Source organism: Canis lupus, chromosome 10 (genome assembly GCF_011100685.1).
Source record: "Canis lupus familiaris isolate Mischka breed German Shepherd chromosome 10, alternate assembly UU_Cfam_GSD_1.0, whole genome shotgun sequence".
Classification (NCBI taxonomy): Eukaryota; Metazoa; Chordata; class Mammalia; order Carnivora; family Canidae; genus Canis; species Canis lupus.
Genome location: NC_049231.1, coordinates 23,449,894 through 23,469,399, shown reverse-complemented (window position 1 = coordinate 23,469,399; position 19,506 = coordinate 23,449,894). Strand labels below are relative to the sequence as shown.

At 53.3% G+C, this 19,506-nt stretch overlaps 1 protein-coding gene and 1 long non-coding RNA gene across 5 annotated transcripts in view; one reads left to right on the top strand and one right to left on the bottom strand.

Moving 5' to 3' along the window:
* The first annotated feature begins 371 nt into the window (after positions 1-371).
* LOC111097633 lies at positions 372-12,555 on the top strand. The gene is made up of 4 exons (XR_005365535.1): positions 372-675; positions 6,675-6,853; positions 8,232-8,354; positions 8,720-12,555. It is a non-coding gene; the product is annotated as an uncharacterized LOC111097633 (long non-coding RNA).
* TTLL1 (tubulin tyrosine ligase like 1) overlaps positions 8,907-19,506 on the bottom strand; it is a 46,502-nt gene continuing 35,902 nt past the window's right edge. For 2 of the 4 annotated variants that reach the window (XR_005365529.1, XR_005365532.1), the window contains exon 12: positions 19,180-19,409. The gene's annotated coding sequence lies outside the window, so the exon portion shown is untranslated. Of the gene's footprint in view, positions 10,257-19,179; positions 19,447-19,506 lie in introns of those variants that run through there. The other 2 variants (XR_005365530.1, XR_005365531.1) reach the window with 2 other exon arrangements.

Sequence of the window (19,506 nt, the reverse complement as noted above, 5' to 3'; positions counted from 1 at the left end):
TCTAAGCCGGGCGGACAGTGTGTGTGGACGGGGCCGCCAGGGAGGGCATAGGAGGGCCCGGCACGGCACAATGGACTTTACTTCTAGTTCTTACCAGACCTTGACTGATGAAGTATTAGCCCCATTCTACAGAGAGAATAAGGGGTAAAAAAATAGCTGACTTTCGCGGAGCCCTGCCCTTAGCATTTCCAAGCCTTGCCTCCCGCCGTCCTCTTGGAGGTGATGAGAAGACTATGCCCGGGAGGGGGGCGGGAGTTGGAGCCTGAGCCCGGGCAGCTGGGGGGCGGGAGGGGGGGGGGTGGCTGGAGTAAAGAGAGCAAACGGCAGAGCCAGATCAGAAACCAGGTCCGGGGTCGGGGGGCACACGGGGGGCTCAGTGGGTGAGCGTCTGCCTTCAGCTCAGGGCCTTCACCCGGGTCTTTGGGTGAGTCCTGCACGGGGCTCCCCGCACGGAGCCTGCTTCTCCCTCTGCCTGTGTCTCTGCCTCTGTGTGTCTTTCATGAATAAATAAATCAAGTCCTTAAAATAAAGAAACAAACCAACCAACCAGGTCCCTCCAACCCAGGCCCATGCTGGTTCCACATCACCTGCCTGGAGAGTAGTCAGGAGCACAGTGCAGCGATACCGGAAAATGCTTAAACTACCGTGGTCAGAGGGAAAGGAGGACACAGCATGGTGAGGACTGTAGGATTCTACTACCTGTGGATAGGAACTGCAAGAGTCCACGAAGAAAGAGAGTGGTTTTTCAGTTTCCAAACTGTTTGGAAAATAGCGTTGCTAATTTGTTAACTTTGGTTTTGTCCTAATGTTAGGAGTTGGTGGGACAGTTAGGGAGCCAGGGCCAGGGTCCCCAGCAAGAAAATACAGAGTCAGGACAGCTAAGATAATACGGCCCTGACATCCTGTTCCGCAGCTCAGGACACAAATGTTAAGTTGTTCGATCGTGCTTATGATCCAATTGCAGTTAGAGGTTCCTGGACAGGTGCTGGCCACCTGAGCCTCCAGCCTCCTGCTCATCCCCACACACTGGTTAATCCACACACTCGCCCCCATCCCCTTCTCCTGGTACGCGTGTGCGCGCACACACACACATGCCCCTTCCCACCAAGCACTGGTGAGGCTGGCGGAGGTTCCCGCAGACCGAGCACCACAGGGAGGCAGCGAGCCTGGCACTGCCCAGCAACAAGACACCTCCTGAGCCTTTCTGGCATCCTAGTCCCAAAAGTCACTTCTTTGCCATGTGACCCAGGCAGCGCTCCAGCCTCTGCACATCGGCTCCTTTCTTGTCTCTTTCTTTCCTTTTTAGGAAAGGATTTGTGTTCCCTTTTACACCCGTGGCTCTTGGTCTCCCTGCTTCGAAGAATGAAGAGGTAGAGCAGACAATGAGTGGGGGGCAGCCAAGCAAATTTTATTGAGCGAAAGTATAAAACTTCCAGAGAGGGAGAGAGGGTGGCCCCCCGAGAGGGTTGCTCCGAGAGGAGTTCTAAGTTTAGGGGGTTTTATGAGCTCTTTTGCAGAACTATCTTAAGCAATCAGGTGTGTGCTGAGTCATGCCCATCAGGGCTTTGGACATGAATCTGTCTACCTATTAGGTCAATGTCCACTTTTTTTTTCCCTGACATCTGGGTGCTTAGGTCCTAACTGCCCACTGCCCAAGATATTGACAAATGCTTTTGTGGTTGTCTTATTTTAGGACATTTTGCAGAAGTCATTTCTGCAAGGGCTGCAAAGTAGAATGTGAGTGTGGTCCCATCTAAGCTGCAGCGCAGGGTGTCAGGGCTGTATTATCTTAGCTGTCCTGACTCTATATTTTCTTGTTGGGGACCCTGGCCCTGACTCCCTAACTGTCCAATTCACTCCTAACATTAGGACAAAACCAAAATTCCTCTCTCATTTTCTTGCACCTAGCAATTTGACACCGTTGCCTTCCATCCCAGCAGCTTATCTGGGTATTTTTCCAGAGAATTCCGCTTTTGCCAGCTGTAATCATCCCAACTTGGATCCCCACAAACATTTCACAATATTGTGTCCAGCCTCCTTCAGTGATATTCAGACTGGCCTGGAGCCCAATCCTGCCTCTGCCCCTTCCCCACTGAAGGGTCCTGGCCCAGTTACTATAGCAGTCTGCCTCTCTCTGTCCTGATCTGTGATGTGGGTGGGGGTGATAACAGAGCCCATCCCACAGGGCTTTTTTTTTTCTTTTTTTTTTTTTTTTTTGCAAAAAAAAGCAAAAGTGTGGAGAGCAGGTATGAGCGCTCAGTATCTCAGCAGTTAACATGTGGTCACACTTTGCCAACTGCCATTTTGCTCCCTCCTCTCCACAAAACATGCCTTACCGGAGTCTGGGACCAAGGCTGACTCAGGTAGTCCTTTATCAGCCATTTCCCCACTAAGCAACCTGGATAAACAGCCCAAGTCAAAACATTTTTGTTGAGGTGAAAACATTCTCCAGCACCTGGGCGGCTCAGTCGGTTAAGCATCTGCCTTGGGCTCAGGTCATGATCTCAGGGTCCTGGGATTGCTTGCACCCCACATCAGGCTCACTCCTCAGCTGGGAGTCTGCTTCTCCTTCTCCCTCTGCCCCTCCACCTGCTCATGCTCTCTCTCTCTCTCAAATAAATAAAATCTTAAAAAAAAAAAAAGCCACCCAGATACATCTGTATTGCTGGTAAAATAATCTTTAAAAAAAAAAGATTTTATTTATTTATTCATGAGAGACACAGGCAGAGATAGGCAGAGAGAGAAGCAGGCTCCACGCAGGGAGCCCGATGTGGGACTTGATCCTGGATCTTGGGATCACGCCCTGAGCCAAAGGCAGACGCCCAACCATTGAGCCACCCAGGTGTCCCTAAAATAGTCTTTCTTTCACATATATGTTCCTTGTTCAGGAAGAAAAGTCAACATCTGCCACAGACATTCACTCACCCCAGTATTTAGATTATGGAGGGCAGGGGAGGGGGGAGTTGGCATTTCAGGGAGGGATGGACCTGGGTCCTGCTTCTCCTCCTGAGAAGACTGGGCAAAGACACAGAGTCTAGAAGAAACCTCCCCATGGACGGCCAGCAGGGATCCTCGAGAACCAGAAACCCTCCAGGGGGAGGGCAACAATATTGGAGGCAGTGGTATTTAAATGAGCCAAAGTGAACGGAAACGAGGAAAGACCTAGAGGCAAGAAAACCTGCTCTCCAGGAAGAGAGGAGGTTTCTGCTTGGCCAGAGCATGGCAGGCATGAGGGGAAATAAGGTGGGGAAGGCATCTGAGCAGCCAATAGCTATGGGTGTTGGCAGGTTACTTTGCCATTCCAGGTCTCTGTTTTCTCAACTGTAAAATAGGGATAAACGTAGAATCCAGTGCTCAGGGAAACCTCAAAGATTTGGGAGACCATACTTGCTCTTAGGATGGATCCTGGCATAGTTATCATTTGTTGAGTGTTTCTAAGGAACTCTCCCCCCCCACACACACACACACACATTTTGTAAGAGTGCCTCAGGATATATTGATCATTTAAAAAATTTTAACTATGGGGACACTTGGGTGGCTCAGTGGTTGAGCATCTGCCTTCGGCTTGGGCTGTGATCCCAGGGTCCTGGGATGGGGGTCAAGTCCCACATCAGACTCCTCGCAGGGGGCCTGCTTCTCCCTCTGCCTAGGTCTCTGCCTCTCTCCCTGTGTGTCTCATGAGTAAATAAATCTAAAAAGATTAAATACTAAAAATAAATAAATAAAAAATTTTAACTGTGATCAAATAAGCCAGATGCAAGAGGTCCTCTGTATCAACTATGAATACTTTAGAGCCACCAAAGCGTTAACTGTTGTGGCTAGAGGAGCACATGTCTGGATTTACCTCAGAATGGAGCGCTTCCCTGCCAAGTTGTAGAAAGATCTGGATTCCTTGCAAATGTGTCATTGATTAGGAGGCAATTATCCTGGCCTTTCTTGCTTCGCTTTGTTTCATTTCGTTCTGGCCTGTGCACGTCTGCTCTCGTACAATTATACCATCAAGTTCACAGCTGCACTTGCGACAACTCTGCTGGGCAGGACCCTCAGGCCTGGAGCCTGGGCCCACACAAAGCCAGCAGGATGTGGTCACACCAACCGGACAGCATCTCCCAAACCGGGCTCCAGGACACCCTGCATCAGGAGCCATTCTCCACAAGTTCCTCAATTGGTTCTTATGCCTCCCAAGGCTTAAAAGCACCATTCCTGAAGGATTCTTCTCTAAGTGCCAAGGCTCGTGGGTTTCTTTTGGGGGGAAGAGGGTTCAAGGTTACAGTGTCGCCATTCATACCAAAATGGAACAGGTGACAACAAGGAAACCAATCCATGAAAGTGAACCTTTTGAAACTTTGAAGGAAGGACTTAACAATGCCTAGACTTTATGTACTACATCGTAAAGTATTTCCTCCCCTCAGATGAACATATCCACTCACTCCCACACTCCCTCTTTGAGTTCCCACAGTTCAGGAGGATGAGAAAGTTCTGGATGCCAACAGTGATTCCACTCTGAATCCAAAGTATCATCTTTCCCTTGGCGGGCTCCCGGATCAGCTAAATGAAAGGGCATCCTGTGATTGTAAAACAAAATCTTGTTTTATTTTGTTTCACAGTATTACCATATGCAACTACTTCTGTGATTCCAGATTTCCTTGATACAAAATGAAACTAGACACCCAAGCTAATTTTTTTAAAAACCTTGGTCTCAAAATGTGCCTCCAAAAAAAAAAAAAAGTGACTTTGCCCTTTTGTAACAGATGAATGTTATGAATGTCAACTTGTAAAGGAAGGTGTATACCATAATTACATTATAAAACAAAAGCACACCCATTAAATGCTGCTCTTGATCACATGTAAGATTCATGGAGAGTGCTACAGATAAAGACGCAACTTGAAGACAGTGGGGAGGCATCGAGGGCTCCTCCTGGCCCCCAGACCAGCTGTGACCAGAGGACCTGTGTCCGTGTGTCTGTCCTTGACACATTCATTCAATCACCATCTGTGAAACACTGGAAGTGGGGGCCAGGTCTCTGCCTCAGAGGTGGCCACACCTCCTCACCTGGGGTGGGTGGAGCACTTCTTGGTGGAATGGTCTCGGGCCCAGGATTTTATGTGTCAGAATACCCCCATCACGGCAGTAGTACAAGAAATGTCAGCGGAGGGCAGGATCCCAAGGAACCACCACTCTGGTTAATGTGTAACTGGGTCCTGGTCATTCGGTAGCGTCAGAAGAAAGGAGGAAAGGCCTGCGCTACACGGGCTATTTAATCTTTTACTAAAAAGTTTTTTGTTTTTTTTTTTTCCACCAGCAATTAGGAAAGCCTAGGACTCAGTCACAGGTTCAGAGGTTCCTCATTCTTTGCATTTTGCTTTGCTTGCCTTCTGACAGACTTCATTCTTTAGCATAGTTTTGGGGATACAGCTTTGGGCGAGTCAGCTCACTTCTCAGCCTCAGTGTCCTCATCTGGACGGGGGAGTGCTGGCTCACCCCCAATAACAAGATGGCCACTAGGGAATTTTTTTTTTCTCTCTTGTTTTTTTAAATTTTATTTTATTTTATTTATTTATGATAGGTACACAGTGAGAGAGAGAGAGAGAGGCAGAGACACAGGCAGAGGGAGAAGCAGGCTCCATGCACCAGGAGCCTGACGTGGGATTCGATCCCGGGTCTCCAGGATCGCGCCCTGGGCCAAAGGCAGGCGCTAAACCGCTGCGCCACCCAGGGATCCCGCCACTAGGGAATTAAATTCAAGAACAGACGGGGACACCTGGGTGGCTCAGTGGATGAATGTCTGCCTTTGGCCCAGGGCATGATCCCGGGGTCCTGGGATCGAGTCCCATGTCGGGCTCCCCCCAGGGAGCCTGCTTCTCACTCTGCCTGTGTCTCTGCCTCTCTCTCTCTCTCTCTCTGTCTCTCATGAATAAATAAATAAAATATTTTAAAAATAAATAAATTCAATAATAGATGAAAAATCCTTCATACAGTGCCCAGCACACAGTAGGCGCCATCTCCACGGAGCTGGTACTGGCCCACGCCGTCGTGCACCTGCTCGCCAGATCCACGCCTTGGTTTGACAAGGGGAGAGTGGGCGGGTGGGAGCCTGGCAGGCCCAAAGGGACATGCGAGCTGCTTCTCCGTCTCCCGCACCCCTGGCCCAAGAGCAGAAGAGCCAAAGGGTGCTGCTCGGGAGAGCAGACCTCATTCCAGGGGAGGTGGCCTCGCTCGCTCAGGTTAGCACCCACGGAGGAATGTGGGCGCCGTCTCTCTCACAGGCCACCCCACCCTGCCGACCGCATTCCCACTCCCACGGCCCTCTGCTCCTCCCGAGCTCCATTCCTGCCTCCGCCTCATCTCCGTGTCCCCCTTCTCCCTCCGTGGGAGCCGCCAACCGAGTCTGAGAACAGCACTTCAGAACCACCCTCCGATCCACACAGCCCCACTGGGGGGGAAGGTGGGCAAGGCCAAGACCCTCCAAGCCGAGTTCAAGCAATTCCTCTGCCTGGTGGGCTGCCCACGGCAGCCACTTTCTCTCCGGGTTTGGGTGGCAGAGGAGAGATCCAAGCCAGGGGCTGCCAGGGTGAGGACAAATGTTTTGAATCAACAGACCCAGAGCTATGAACGCCATGTGGCACAGCCTCAGAAGTGTGTGTGACTCAGGAATATTCCTTTTTTTCCCCAGGTGTGTGAATGATGGACGAGAAACGAGAAAGTGAGAATAAGAAGTCAGCACCAGGGGTGATGACTTCACGTGAGCAGTACTGGGCAGGCAGCAGGGCAGGAAGAGATTGGCAGGAAGAGGCTGGGGAGAGCATTTGGACCACAGAGGATCAAAGCCAGAAAACCCCAAAGGACGACCAGGTGAGTCCTACCCTCCATGTAAGGTGAGGACGCAGAGGCCCAGGAAAGTCAGGTGAGTTGTACAGGTTTTCCAGTCATTATGGTCAGGGCTCCTTCTCCAACATTCTGTCCCCACACTATCCCTACCTCTCCCTCTGACACAGCAGACACCTAATACTGGGGACCAAGTGAGGCATGAATGAAAAATATGCATTCCCCACTTGTGAGCACCTCCTGCTGATGGCGGACCAGAGGAGGCAGGCTGCGAGCAAGGCTCCTGAGGGCCCCGGGCAAACACTTGGGGGTCCTGGGTCGCTCCTGAGCAAAGCAGAGTTTGAGCAGATCCTCGAAGACGAGAAGCAGGCCTTGGGAGGACACATTTCAGGGGCAGGAAACGGGGGCAGTGGGAGTGAGGGGCTGCTGGCCTGAGGTCAGCGGCAGACACATTCCTCAAGGCTGTGGGCGAACAACCCCCCTTGGTTTAAGACCAAGGTCAGGGGCGACTGGCCGGGGCTGAATCCAGCATCCTGCCAAGCGCACGCTCCTGGTAGCCACGTTCTAGGCATTCGGGGCCCAGCTGCTCCTGAGGGGCTGGGGTGCAGGACAGCAGGGCCAAGGCCCCCTCCGCGGTCCCTCTGGCAGGCTCCACACACACCCTTCCTGCTGTGACGACTCTGTTCTCTGTGCAGCTGGTTCCAGCCTGTGGCTGGGGGTTCAGATTGGGGCAGGTGCACCCACGGAGGCCCACCAGAGTATCACGGGGGCTCCTGGGAGAGCCTGCCCGCCTAGCCGGGCCTGGGTTAACGACAGGTCACAGCACTCCTGCTCTGCGCCCAGAGTGGCACCCACAGCCAGGCCCTCCCTGGGACCAGATCTTGGGAGAGAGCCGCCACTCCCTCATTCATGCAGTTGGTGGGGCCTCCTGTCAGCCTATGATGGGTACCGACTGAGGCACCCAGGGAAGGTCCAAGGGGTTCAAATGGCCCTGGCTTCTCCCGGCCCCCAATAAGAATCATGGCTGCCACCCAAATGACCCCTTTCCGTGGTGACAGGCCCCATGATGGTGGTTTATGGATAGCAACTCACAACAATCCCACTGAGCACTTGGGGAAACTGAGGTTTGAGAGGTAAAGTGACTTTCCCCAGGTCACACGGTTCTGTCTGGCTTCGCACTCCCCCAGACCATGCTGGGCCTCTCAGCAGAGAGGGCACAGGGGGAGCAGGGGCTGTGTCATTGGCTGGTGTCCTTGGTCTGGAGGCCTGTCTGAGCACTGGCCTTGGAGCCCTGCAGGCGTCGGAGGCGGCTTCCAGGCACTTGCCCTGCTGTGCTCTCTCCAACTTTTTGCTTTGGTTCCTACTGTCTATTCCTTGCCGACTAATGGCTCACGTGCCTTCCCAGACACCGCTCCTCCCTGGAGGCCCTACTCTGGACTCTTCCAGAAGGCAATGTGGAAACCGCCTCCTGAGAACACAGAAGTCGTCTCCTGCAACTCTCCTGCTCTCTTCATTTGTCAAATCTCAGGTTGGACATGTTTTAAGTACATGGGCCTTCCCGTCCCGACCAGAGGCCAGGAGCCATGCCCATGCCTGACAGTAGGGAGTGGTCCAGGAATGGATTTTAATCCTCCCAACTGTGGGGTAGGAATGATCCTCCCCATTTAGAGATGAGAAAATCAAGGTTCAGAGAAGTGACAAACCAAGCTCAAGGAAGGGAGGGATGATGGCAGGATCTGAAGCAGCCATTTCTGCCCGCCTTTGTGGCTGTGAGAGCCCTGCTCCATGGGCCCAACCAGGGCTGCCAGGGCCCCAGAGCCCCTTACCTGGGACTCAGACACTGTTTACGCCCCAAACCCTGGATGTGCAGATGTGCAAACCTCTTGCCTACAGCACCGGGCCTGGAAGGAAACAGCCAAAGCTCCTGGAGCTCTTCCTGTGGCTCAGGTCTTCAGGGAAAAAAGAGAAGAACCACACGGAGGGGGGATAAGCGGTCTCCGAAGGAGGAACATCTTCACATCAGTGCCAAAGAGAGAGAGAAAAAAAAAAAGTGGTGCTTTCTTTTATTTTTAATGAATAGACTTTTTTAGAGCAGTTTTAGGTTTACAGAAAAACTGACCAGACAGTACGGAGTTCCCACCTGCCCACATTTCCCCCACCCGAGATCTCTCCACTATTTACATCCGTATCGGTGCATTTGTTACAGCTGATGCACCAGTATCCCTACCCACCAAACTGCAGATTGTAGTACTCAGCCTGTCGAACATTCGATGGATTCTGACCAATGCACAATGACATGTGTCCATCTCACCATGTCATACAGAATAGTCTCACTGCCCTAAAAATCCTGCATCCTCCGCCTGCCCAGCCCTCCCTCCTTCCAACCCCTGGCAACCCCTGGTCTTTCACGGTCTCCAGAGTTCTGTCTTGTCCAGAATGTCATGGAGGGGAACCACACAGTGTATGGCCTTTTCAGATTTGCTTCTTTCACTTGGGCAAGGTGCATTTACGTCTCCTCTATGTCTTTTTGTGATCTGATAGCTCAGTTCTTATTATCTGTGATAATATTCCGTTATCTGGATGCAACACAGTGTATCCATTCAGCTGCCGAAGGACATCTCAGTAGCTTCCAAGTTTTGGCAATTATGAGTAAAGCTGCTGTGAGCGTTCATGCACAGGTTTTTGTGTGGACCTGAGCCATCAGCTCGTTTGGATAAGTACCAAGAAGCAGCAATGTATTTTTTTCGATGGGCAATCATTTCGTATTTACAGACTCTTGTGTCATAGAACTGTGAGATCAGAAAAAGCACCTGTGACATATTTGGGTAAATATGTGTGGAGTTATATGAAGATGTTTGAGGCTACGAGAGCCATGTTCAAGCCGGGAGAGGGGAGAAGGGAAGACGATCCAGTGTGGGAGAGAGAGGGGAGCAGAAGGGAAGTGTGGAACACCAACAGACTTGCAGGGCGTGCTCCCCAAGGCCTGAAATGTCAAGGGCCAGCAGAGGACGGGGCAGGTGCTGCATCAGAAAACGGCTTGAAGTCTCAAGGACATGGTGTTTTAACTGGGTCTTGGGAAGGGGCAGGATTTCAGCAGGTGGACGTGCGAGCTGAAGAGCATGCCAGGTTGTGGGAACAGCCTGAGCTGGGGTCCTGGAGAAGACAGTGCGGGGCCATGGGGGCATGGATGGCTGCGAAGGGGGTACCTGGAGGGTCACCTGGATTCGCAGACCAGAACGCCACTCTAGGCCAGGGACAGGCTGGGCCACGTGTCGGTGGGGAGCTGGTGCTCTGAAGATCTTCTCAAGCTAAGGGGGTTCCCAGGTGGCTGGTGGCTGAAATTTTCCACTTGTCCTCCTGTTTGCTTTCTTTCTCAAAGCCTCTTTGTTTGGGCTCCCTTGCCTGGAGGCATGAGCCACACAGCACCCTCCTGGCCGGAAGTGAGTGGAAGTGAGTGTTGGATCACCAGGACACACCCCTCAGTTATTGTGGCTGTGACTCAGCCTTCACCCCACCCAGCCCTCTGCCAGCCAGAGTTTGCCCTCCCACCACCTGCCTCCACCTGCCAGAGTACTCTTCTCCGTAGGCCACTGGGTGGGACCTGGCAACTCCCTGCCCAGGGGAGAGTGGGAACGGAGGGGCCCACCAACAACGACATGTGATCATCCCCACTGAGACACCAGCTGGCTGGTAGGGATGACTGTCACCCTCACATCACCACTCACAGTGAGGGACCGAGGAAGCCGACTGGGAAAGCTCAAGGAGCTGAGAGCACATGGCCAGGGAGGTGCATGGATTCTCCCAAGGACTCGGGTTCCAGAGCCAGGCTTGGAAGTCAGGTCTATTGAGCACCAGCTAAGTGCTGGACACTGTTGTGAGCACCACTGGGGATGCCGATGTGAATGAGACAAGCCCCTGCCCTCAACGGCCGACCTGCCGGGGGCAGGGGGATACTCCACAAATCAGCAGGCAGGTGGAAAACTCACTCTCAGGGCCTGGGCACAGGGCACATCCTCTCCATGCTGCCCAGTGCCCGGGCTGGCACATGCACACTGCTCGCCGTCTTCCCCCTGCCTTGAAAGGGCGCTTTCTCCCTTTCTAGGAGCACCAGATCAAAGTCCTAGGGCACCTCTGAATGCTGGGACAGTGCAGCTCACACCTTCAGCCGAGCAGATTCCTAGAGGCTTGTGGGGGAGGGGGGAGGCCTGGCAAGCCACCTGTTCCAGCTGCCTCCTCCATGGTGTGTCCTCTCTACCACACCGCGGGGACTGGTACTCTCCCAGGGACAGGAGGCTCACTACCTCACAAGAGGAACCATTCCAGAACTAGGCAGTGCTAACCAAAAGGCCCTCCTAAAAAATATATATATATATATTTATAATTTATAAATATAAATATATATATATAATTTATTTATTCATGGGAGACAGAGAGAGAGAGAGGCAGATCCCAGGGCCCCGGGATCCCACCTTGAGCCAAAGGCAGATGCTCTACTGCTGAGCCATCCAGGTGCCCCCGGAAAGGGCCTCCTTAAGCCAAACCAACATCTATCTCCTCCTTTCTTCTGCCCACCGCTCCTTGTTCTGCCCCGAGGCACCCCCATTACATATCCCATTGCCTATGACTCCTCTTCACTTTGCACCCCCTCAAATACTTTGTGTTACCCTTAAATCCCTTCCTAGGAATAAATTTCCTCAGATTTTAAGCCATTCCTCAAACACGGTCTGGTCTTGCCCTGGCCTGCCGATGCCCCCAGCACCTGCCACTCTAGCACCCTCCAAAAATGCTTCAGCGGGTGACCGTTGAGGACACACAGGCCAGAATGTCACCTGGGTCTCCAGTTCTGCCTCACCTCAGCCTGGGGACGGATGGCAAAGGCCTGGGCAGGAGGAGCCGCAGGAGTGGAGGGTGAGGACAGTCACAAGTGAGCAGACACCTGAGTCTCCCTCTGGCCCGTCATCCAGTTGTCATTTATGAAGGGCCTGTTACTGCCGGGCCAGTGCCAGCTGAATGCTGGGGTAGCCCTGCTGATGGCTTTGTGGCAGAGAAAGGGGGAAAAAAATTAGTAAACACCTTATTCAGATAATTCCAGATAGTGATAAATGCTTTGAAACAGACAGACAGAAGGTGATAAAAGATTTTGGCTCATTAGAAAAGGATGGTCAGGAAAGCTTCTCAAAGAGGAAAGGGCTAGACTGTTCCAAACAGCAGTAAGATGGAGCCAGCCCACAATGAGCAAGGAGAAAAGAATTCCAAGTAGAGGGGACTGTCAGTGCAAAGGCCCTGAGGCAGGGATGAGCGGGGCACACTCAGAGGCTCGTGGTTCCAGCAAAATGAGCAGGTGCAGAAGGGAGAGGGCTGTGGGAGAGGAGGTCAGAGAGGTGGGGAGCTCGAGTTTATTCTAAGATCCAGGGGCAGTTCCTTTGGAGGGCATCAAGCCTCAGATATGATCTGACTTATCTTTAAATTTTAAGAGAATGGAGAGACCAGCGTAGACAAGGGCAGTCAGTAAAGGCTTCACAGAAGAGTCAATGAAACCTTCTACCACAGGACCAAGGGTAAGTCTCCATCTCCTACCAGCAGTGAAAAATGCATCCCTTTAATATGGTTTCTCTCAAGAAGACAAGTGCATGCTCCCCAAGCACGGGAAATGAGGCTCGTCATCATTAAGTCATCGGGGAAATACAAATCAAAGCCACAGTGAAAAGAAAAAAAAAAAAAAAAAAAAAGCCACAGTGAGATGCTACTTCACATCCACGAAGGTGGCTGTCCTTAAAAAGAGTATTGGTGAGGACACAGAGAGAGCGAAACCACACACAAGGTTGGTGGGAATGCAAGATGGCACAACCTGCTTCAGGGAATAGTTTCTTAAAAACTTGATTTAGGGGATCCCTGGGTGGCTCAGCAGTTTGGCGCCTGCCATTGGTCCAGTGCGCGATCCTGGAGTCCCGGGATCGAGTCCCACATCGGGCTCCCGGCATGGAGCCTCCTTCTCCTTCTGCCTGTGTCTCTGCCTCTCCCTATATATATATCTATCATGAATAAATAAATAAAATCTTTACAAAAAAAAAAACTTGATTTATCTGTGATCTAGCAATCCTTCTCCTAGATACCTACCCGTGAGAAATGAAAACATTGGTCCCCCTAAGGACTGCACATATGCTCCTGGTGGCGTTACTCACGGTGGCTACAGAGTGAAAACGACTCGCGGGCCATTAGCTGGGTGGTGGGCACACACGGCGTGGTCTCTCCACCTGTGTGCAGGAATAGCATTCAGCTGGAAAAAGGCATGAAACGCTGGCACGTGCTACAACCTCAGAAACATGCCAAGTGAAAGAAGCTACAGGCAAAAACACACATATTGTAGGATTTATATGACATGTCCAAAAAAGACCAATCTACAGAAACAGAAAGTAGGTTAGTGGTTGTCAGGGGCTGGGAGGAGGAAGGGGGAGTTACTGCAAACAGACATGAGGCATCTTGGTGGGGGACGGAGAGGCTCTAAAATTGGCTTGTGGTGGTGGCTGCACAGCTCTGCACATTTGCTAAAAAATCACCCAAGTGTACACTCACAATGAGCGTTCGTGGTATGTGCGTTACACCTCAGCAAAACTGTTCAAGGAGGTGCTTTCTCCTCCAGCACCTACTGGATTTTGTGCTCCACCATGGCAGGGACTGGCCCCTCTGTTTTAGCAGTGTCTCCAGCACCCAGAGCAGCCAGGCACCCAGTGAGCACCCAGTGACTCTGGTGCAACGAATGATTGAAGCCATTAAAGCAATGACCTTTAGCTGGGTGCGCAGCCCCCTGGGAGCTCCCTCCCTGTTTTCTCTCCCTCATCCCCCTACTTGAAAGACTTGCCTACACGGCTGATCTGCTTCCTCGTGGGTCTCTCTTCCACGCTGCAACCTTGCACTTCAGGGTTGTGAAGTCCCAGGGCACCTCTGGGTCTCAGCTCCATGACCCCATGCAACACTCACCCCTGGCTTCCATGATACGCTGTGCCCCGCCTGTTCCTGGGGGCTAGCCTGGGATGGCAGACCTCTGCCCTCAAGCCACCTGCTGGGGTAGCCTTCCCGTCTCCACGCCTCTCCACGCTGCCGAGGGCCCTCAGTTCTGTGTCATAGTCCAGCCTCAGCCCCTTGACTCCCGGTGTGACAGCCCACTGGCGTGTCCCCAAGACTCCTCGAGTTTGATATCTCTAAAACTACAGGTCCTCCTTCCCCTGAGCCCTGCTCCCCTGCAGAGCCCTGCCATGAAAGAACCTTCCAGAAACACGGGCATCCCCCTTGACACCTCGCTCCCACCTCCTCCTCACTCATCCCCCCAACAAGTCCTGCTGATGCTACTACTAAGCATCTCTTTTCTCTCCAGACCACCGCCTTCTGTCATCTAGATGACACTTCTCGGTTCTCCTTGCTGTACCCAGAGTGACTTCTTATAGGTTACAATGCTGTCTGTCGCAGCATCGGAAGCCAGGTGTGGGGAGCTCAGGCTAACAGCGCAGAGAGGAAGGGCATCAGAGGTGTTCCGTGCAGTGGAAGGAAGACCTGAACGGTTGGGCCTAGGGAAAGAGAGCAACTGGGCAGCCCCCAGACCCAGCCCTTGGAGCTCATGGTCCTTCTCTCAAGGGGACTCCACCTCAGCAACTCAGTCTCGAAGCCTCTCTGCTCTGGTTTCGACTGGGCCAGCTTGGGTGACGGGCCCGCTGGCAGCAGCAGTGCTCTTTCCAGACCCGAGGGAAACCACCTGTGCGTGGCCCTCCCCGAGCAGCTCGCAGGGCTCCCCTCATCCTGAACAGCGGTCCAGGCACAAGGGTCCTGACGTTTCCCGCTGGCCTGGGTGCTGCCCCGCTCTGCTCAGTCCCCCGCAGGACGCAGCTGCACCTGAGCACCTCCAACATGGGGTGGCTCAGTGGGAGAGCAGGGGGCGCCGCTGGCCGGGGAGCCGGATCAGCCTGGCTGGGGCCCCCGTGTGCGAACGAGGGTTTGCCCGTAAGTCAGCTTTCCTACAGGCTTGTTTTCATTCTCATCTTGAAAGCCCTGATTTTGGTTTAACCAGTCTGGGGTTCAGAAAGCAGTGACTTTCTCGCGACTCCCTACACAGAACCGTGACACGGTGGCAGTGTTATTTCCTGGCCATGGTAGCAGGACCTCACTGAACATATCCTGGGAAATACAGGTTTTTTTTTTTTTTTTTTTTTTTTACAAGATTTTACTTATTTATTCACGAGAGACACAGAGAGAGAGGCAGAGACACAGGCAGAGGGAGAAACAGGCTCCCTGCGGGAAGCCCCATGCGGGACTCGATTCCAGAACCCCGGGGTCATGTCCTGGGCTGAAGGCAGATGCTCAGCCACTGAGCCGCCCAGGGGTCCCTACAGCTGACTCTGAAAATGCGGAGGCTCAGGGTGCAGACAACCCCCCTCCTGCCATGCAGTTGAAAATTCACCTGTAACTTCAGACTCTCCAAAAACTGAACTATTTATAGCCTGTTGTTGACCAGAGATCTTACCAGTAACAGAAACAAGTTGAATAGCACCTATTCTGTTACGTGTCTTATATACAGTATTCTTGGGGTGCCTGGGAGGCTCAGTCGGTGAAGCGTTTGCCTTTGGCTCAGGTCATGATCCCAGGGTCCTGGGATGGAGTCCCTTGTGGGGCGCCCTGCTCAGCGGGGAGTCTGCTTCTCCCTCTGCCTGCCCCTCCCCCTGCTTGTGCTCTCTTTCCATCAAATAAATAAAATCTTAAATATATATATATATATATATACACACACAGATATATGTATACTGTATTCTTTCAACAAAGTCAGCTAGAGAGAAGAAAACGTTATCAAGAAAACCACAGGAGAAAACACGCAATGTATAGACCGAAAAACAAGCCCCTTGTAATTGGACCCGCACAGCTCAAGGGTCAGCTGTACTTTCCTTTCCTCGATTTCCTAATATTTTTTTTTCTTTTTTCCATTTCCTAATGTTGACTTAACTCCACCTTCAAGGCTCAAGCCCCCTGCACACTTCCGCCCCCTGCTGGGCAACTGGGAATTGCTCCAGGCTCTGAAGACCTCCCCCATCCCAGGTGTGCGGAGGCCACTCCTGCACCCCAGCCTCCCACCTGCACACGCGCAGCCTGCATTCACGTCCTCAGCTTGTCGCTGCTGGGCTTCCCTCCAGCCTCTTCCCACCTCGACCGTCCTCTGAACCGCCCCCCAGACTCATGTCTCTAAGAACACTGATCTAGTCACTCCTCAAAAACATTCAGTGGCTCCCTAGTACCTATGGAATTGATCCAAATTTTTTTTGATCCAAATTCTTAAAAACAAACAAACAAACAAAAAACAAAAACAAAAACAAAAACAAATTATTTAGCTTGGCATCCAATACCCTCCATAATACGGCCCCGAACCATCTTTCTGAAATTACGTCTCACTCTTCCCCTGCCTTCCACGCAGTTTCCACCCACTCCTCAAGGTACAGCTCGAGCTGCTCCTCCTCCAGGAAGCCACCTGGGATCACCACTCCTGGGGCATGTGTGGCCCCTGCCGCTTCTCTGGCGCGGAGCCTATGCGGTCTTTATCATCGCTGCACGTGCCTAGTCTTTAGGAGAAATAGCTTGTGAGCTCCTCGAGGGCAGCCACCAATTCTTCAAACAAAAGCTGTAGCAGAAATGTGAACTACGGGTGTTCTGGCACTTTCGCAACCATTACCTTCCCTTCCTCCTGACGCCGCGTGAGGTAGGCGGCCACAGGCTATGACTTCTGCGGCGGCCACCGGAGGAAACGGAGGAAACGGAGCTCCGAGAAGCTGCAGGAGTTCCTCACAGTCACACAGCAGCCTAGCGGCGGGGCCGGTGAGGAGGCCCGGCTCTCCTGCTGCCGTCCTGCTCCATTGACCCTCGCGGCCTCCCTTGTGCGTTTCTCACGTCCCAAACCTTATCCACGGAGAGTGACACGACAGCCAGTATCTATCGATTATAATCCTTAGTATCAGCCCCCCGATACTGTCCCGCTGCCATAGTGACCTGGTGTTTCCGGTGCCCCCACGGCAGGCAGCACCCTGTGCTGGAAAGAGCTGCCGGGAGGTCCACGTGCCAGGTCCCAGGGGAGCCTCTGGCCTCCAAGAGCTGTGTGACCTTGGGAAGCCCCCCGACCCCAGGGAGGGACTGGGCCGCACCCCGCGGCTCTTAGATTACGGGCTGGGATATTTTTTATTATTATTTTTCGGAACAGGCCCTTAAGACTTTGCGAGAAAACAATCCGTAAGCTAAGTGGCTACTCGGCTGCCGTCCCCACAGAGAGCGGGGCGTGGAGCCCCCCCCCCGCGCAGGGCAGCCCCTGGCTCGTCCCTCCCTCCCTGCTCAGCGCCCCTGCAGCACCCGAGAGGAGGGGAAAATGTGTTTAGCACATTAAATGTGTAAACACATTTAGGGAAACAGGGCCTCCGCCGACCTCGGGAAAGAAGTCAGGCTCCATGGTTCGCCACCTCGAGACTGATGAAATCTGCCGTGTGAGACGGTTCCACGTCTCTGTGTTCTCTGTTCTCCCCACCAGGCCTGGAGGGGCGGCCACCACGGCAGCGGGGCGCACAGCAGGAGGGTTACAGAGGACTCATGGGGTGTTGGGCAAGGGCTGGGGGCCGTGGGGTGGGGGGGCCTGAGGAGGCAGGCTCTGCTCCGGACTGGACGCCGTCGCCGTCGGGAAGGGGGCTTCTCGATAACCCATAACCCTGGCCCGGGGCCGCCTGGCTGGCTCAGTCGGTACAGCGTGTGACTCCTGATCTTGGGGCCGCGAGTTCGGGTCCCACGCTGGGCACAGAGCTTCCTCAAAACAAACAAATCAATAACCCCTAGTCCACAGGGCCTGGAGCCGGCTGGAGCTGGGGCTGGGGAAGCAGAGCCTGCAGCCGGGCCCGGGAGGGCGGGGAAGGTCTGGTCAATGTTCGTGCTGTCATCGTGTTCAGTGATGACCAGGCCTCTTCTCTTTGCCTTGATTATTGTCAGAGGGGCCTTGTCCAATGTTGATATTCTGTGCCATTGCTCACGTTCCACATGAGGACACTGGGCTGTGACGACAAGCCAACCCCTGGCTGCCAGGGCTACTTTCTGACCCTTGGGGATGACGTCAGGGGACAGAAGGCCTCCGCTCCCTCCAGCTGGAATAGCTCCTGCTGCCGCCTTCCTCACCCCTGGATGACTGGCTGGGGACCGCCCAGGCCAGCAGGGCCTGGGGCCTGGGACAGAACGTGAATGAGGCAGCCACGGGCCTCTACCCCGTGCGGGGGTGGCCGGGGGCACTCCTGGAACTCCGTGCCGGGCCAGCTCACTGTTCCAGCCAGAGCAGGAGTGAGGCCAGGTGTGAGCTGCGGCAGTGGCGACAATGGGAGACACCCCAGCAGGAGAGAGCCCTCACGATCCCTCTTCTCAGGAGGCATCTGGGTATCTTCACCTGATGCTTCACGTGTGCTCCTGGGAAAAGCAGCTCTAGGGGGAGGGGACGGGAGGAGAGGGGCTGGAGGCAGTGGAGGATGGGGGAATGAGCTGGGGCAGAGGTGACAGTGGGGACCAAAGGCAGGACAGAAAAATCACGAAGACTCCGTTCCCGTCTGGAATTCAAAGGTGAGGGAAGGGGATCCCTGGGTGGCGCAGCGGTTTAGCGCCGGCCTTTGGCCCAGGGCACGATCCTGGAGACCCGGGATCGAATCCCACGTCGGGCTCCCAGTGCATGGAGACTGCTTCTCCCTCTGCCTATGTCTCTGCCTCTCTCTCACACTGTGTGCCTATCATAAATAAATACAAATTAAAAAAAAAAAAAAAAACTTAAAAAAAAAAAAAAAAACAAAGGTGAGGGAGGGGGAAGCATTGAGAATGGGCCTGAGTCAGACACCAGAGCACAAAAGCACCAGTGATCAGTGGACTAGTCCCAGCTGCAGGCGGCATGGTGCCATTACTGTCACTTAGGCAGGAAGTCCCCCCACCCCCCATAGTATCAGCAATCATAGTCACACATAGTGATCACACTACCAAACACCCCCCAGAACACTCTTTCTCCGAAGTGTCTAACTTGGTGGGACGCTCAGGTGAGAGCTAACCAGAGAACAGGGGCGCTCACAGCTGGGCTGGGCCACCAGGTGGGGAGGCGGGAGCCTAGGACAGTGGGGGCGTGAGGCATAACCCTTCTCCAAGAACACACTCCAGAAGACACCCGTGCTAAGAGTCTTCATCGTAAGGCTAGGCAGGCTGAGGGCTGAGGCAGCAAACCTGAGAGAGAACAGGGTGCCAGCTCCCTGGAGCTCTCTCCTCCCTTACCCCCTGTATTGGTTTTCTAGGGCTGCTGTAACAAATTACCACACATCTGGTGGCCTGAAACAGCAGAAATTTATTCTCTCCCAGTTTTGGAGGCCAGGGTCCGAGATCACAGTGCTTTCAGGGTAGGTTCCTCCTGAGGGAGGATTCTGGGGGAGTGTTCTTTCCTCTCTTCCAGCTTCTGGTGGCTGCCAGCTTGCTTGGCGCTCTGTAGCTAGTGACTGCGTCACCCCTTGCCTCTGTCTTCATCTTCACATGGCCTGTGTGTCTGTGTGTCTCTCCTCTGATAAGGACGCCAGTCATTAGATTTAGGGTCCACCCTAACCCGAGATGGTTTCATCTTGAGATCCTTAATTACTTACACCTACAAAGACCTGTCT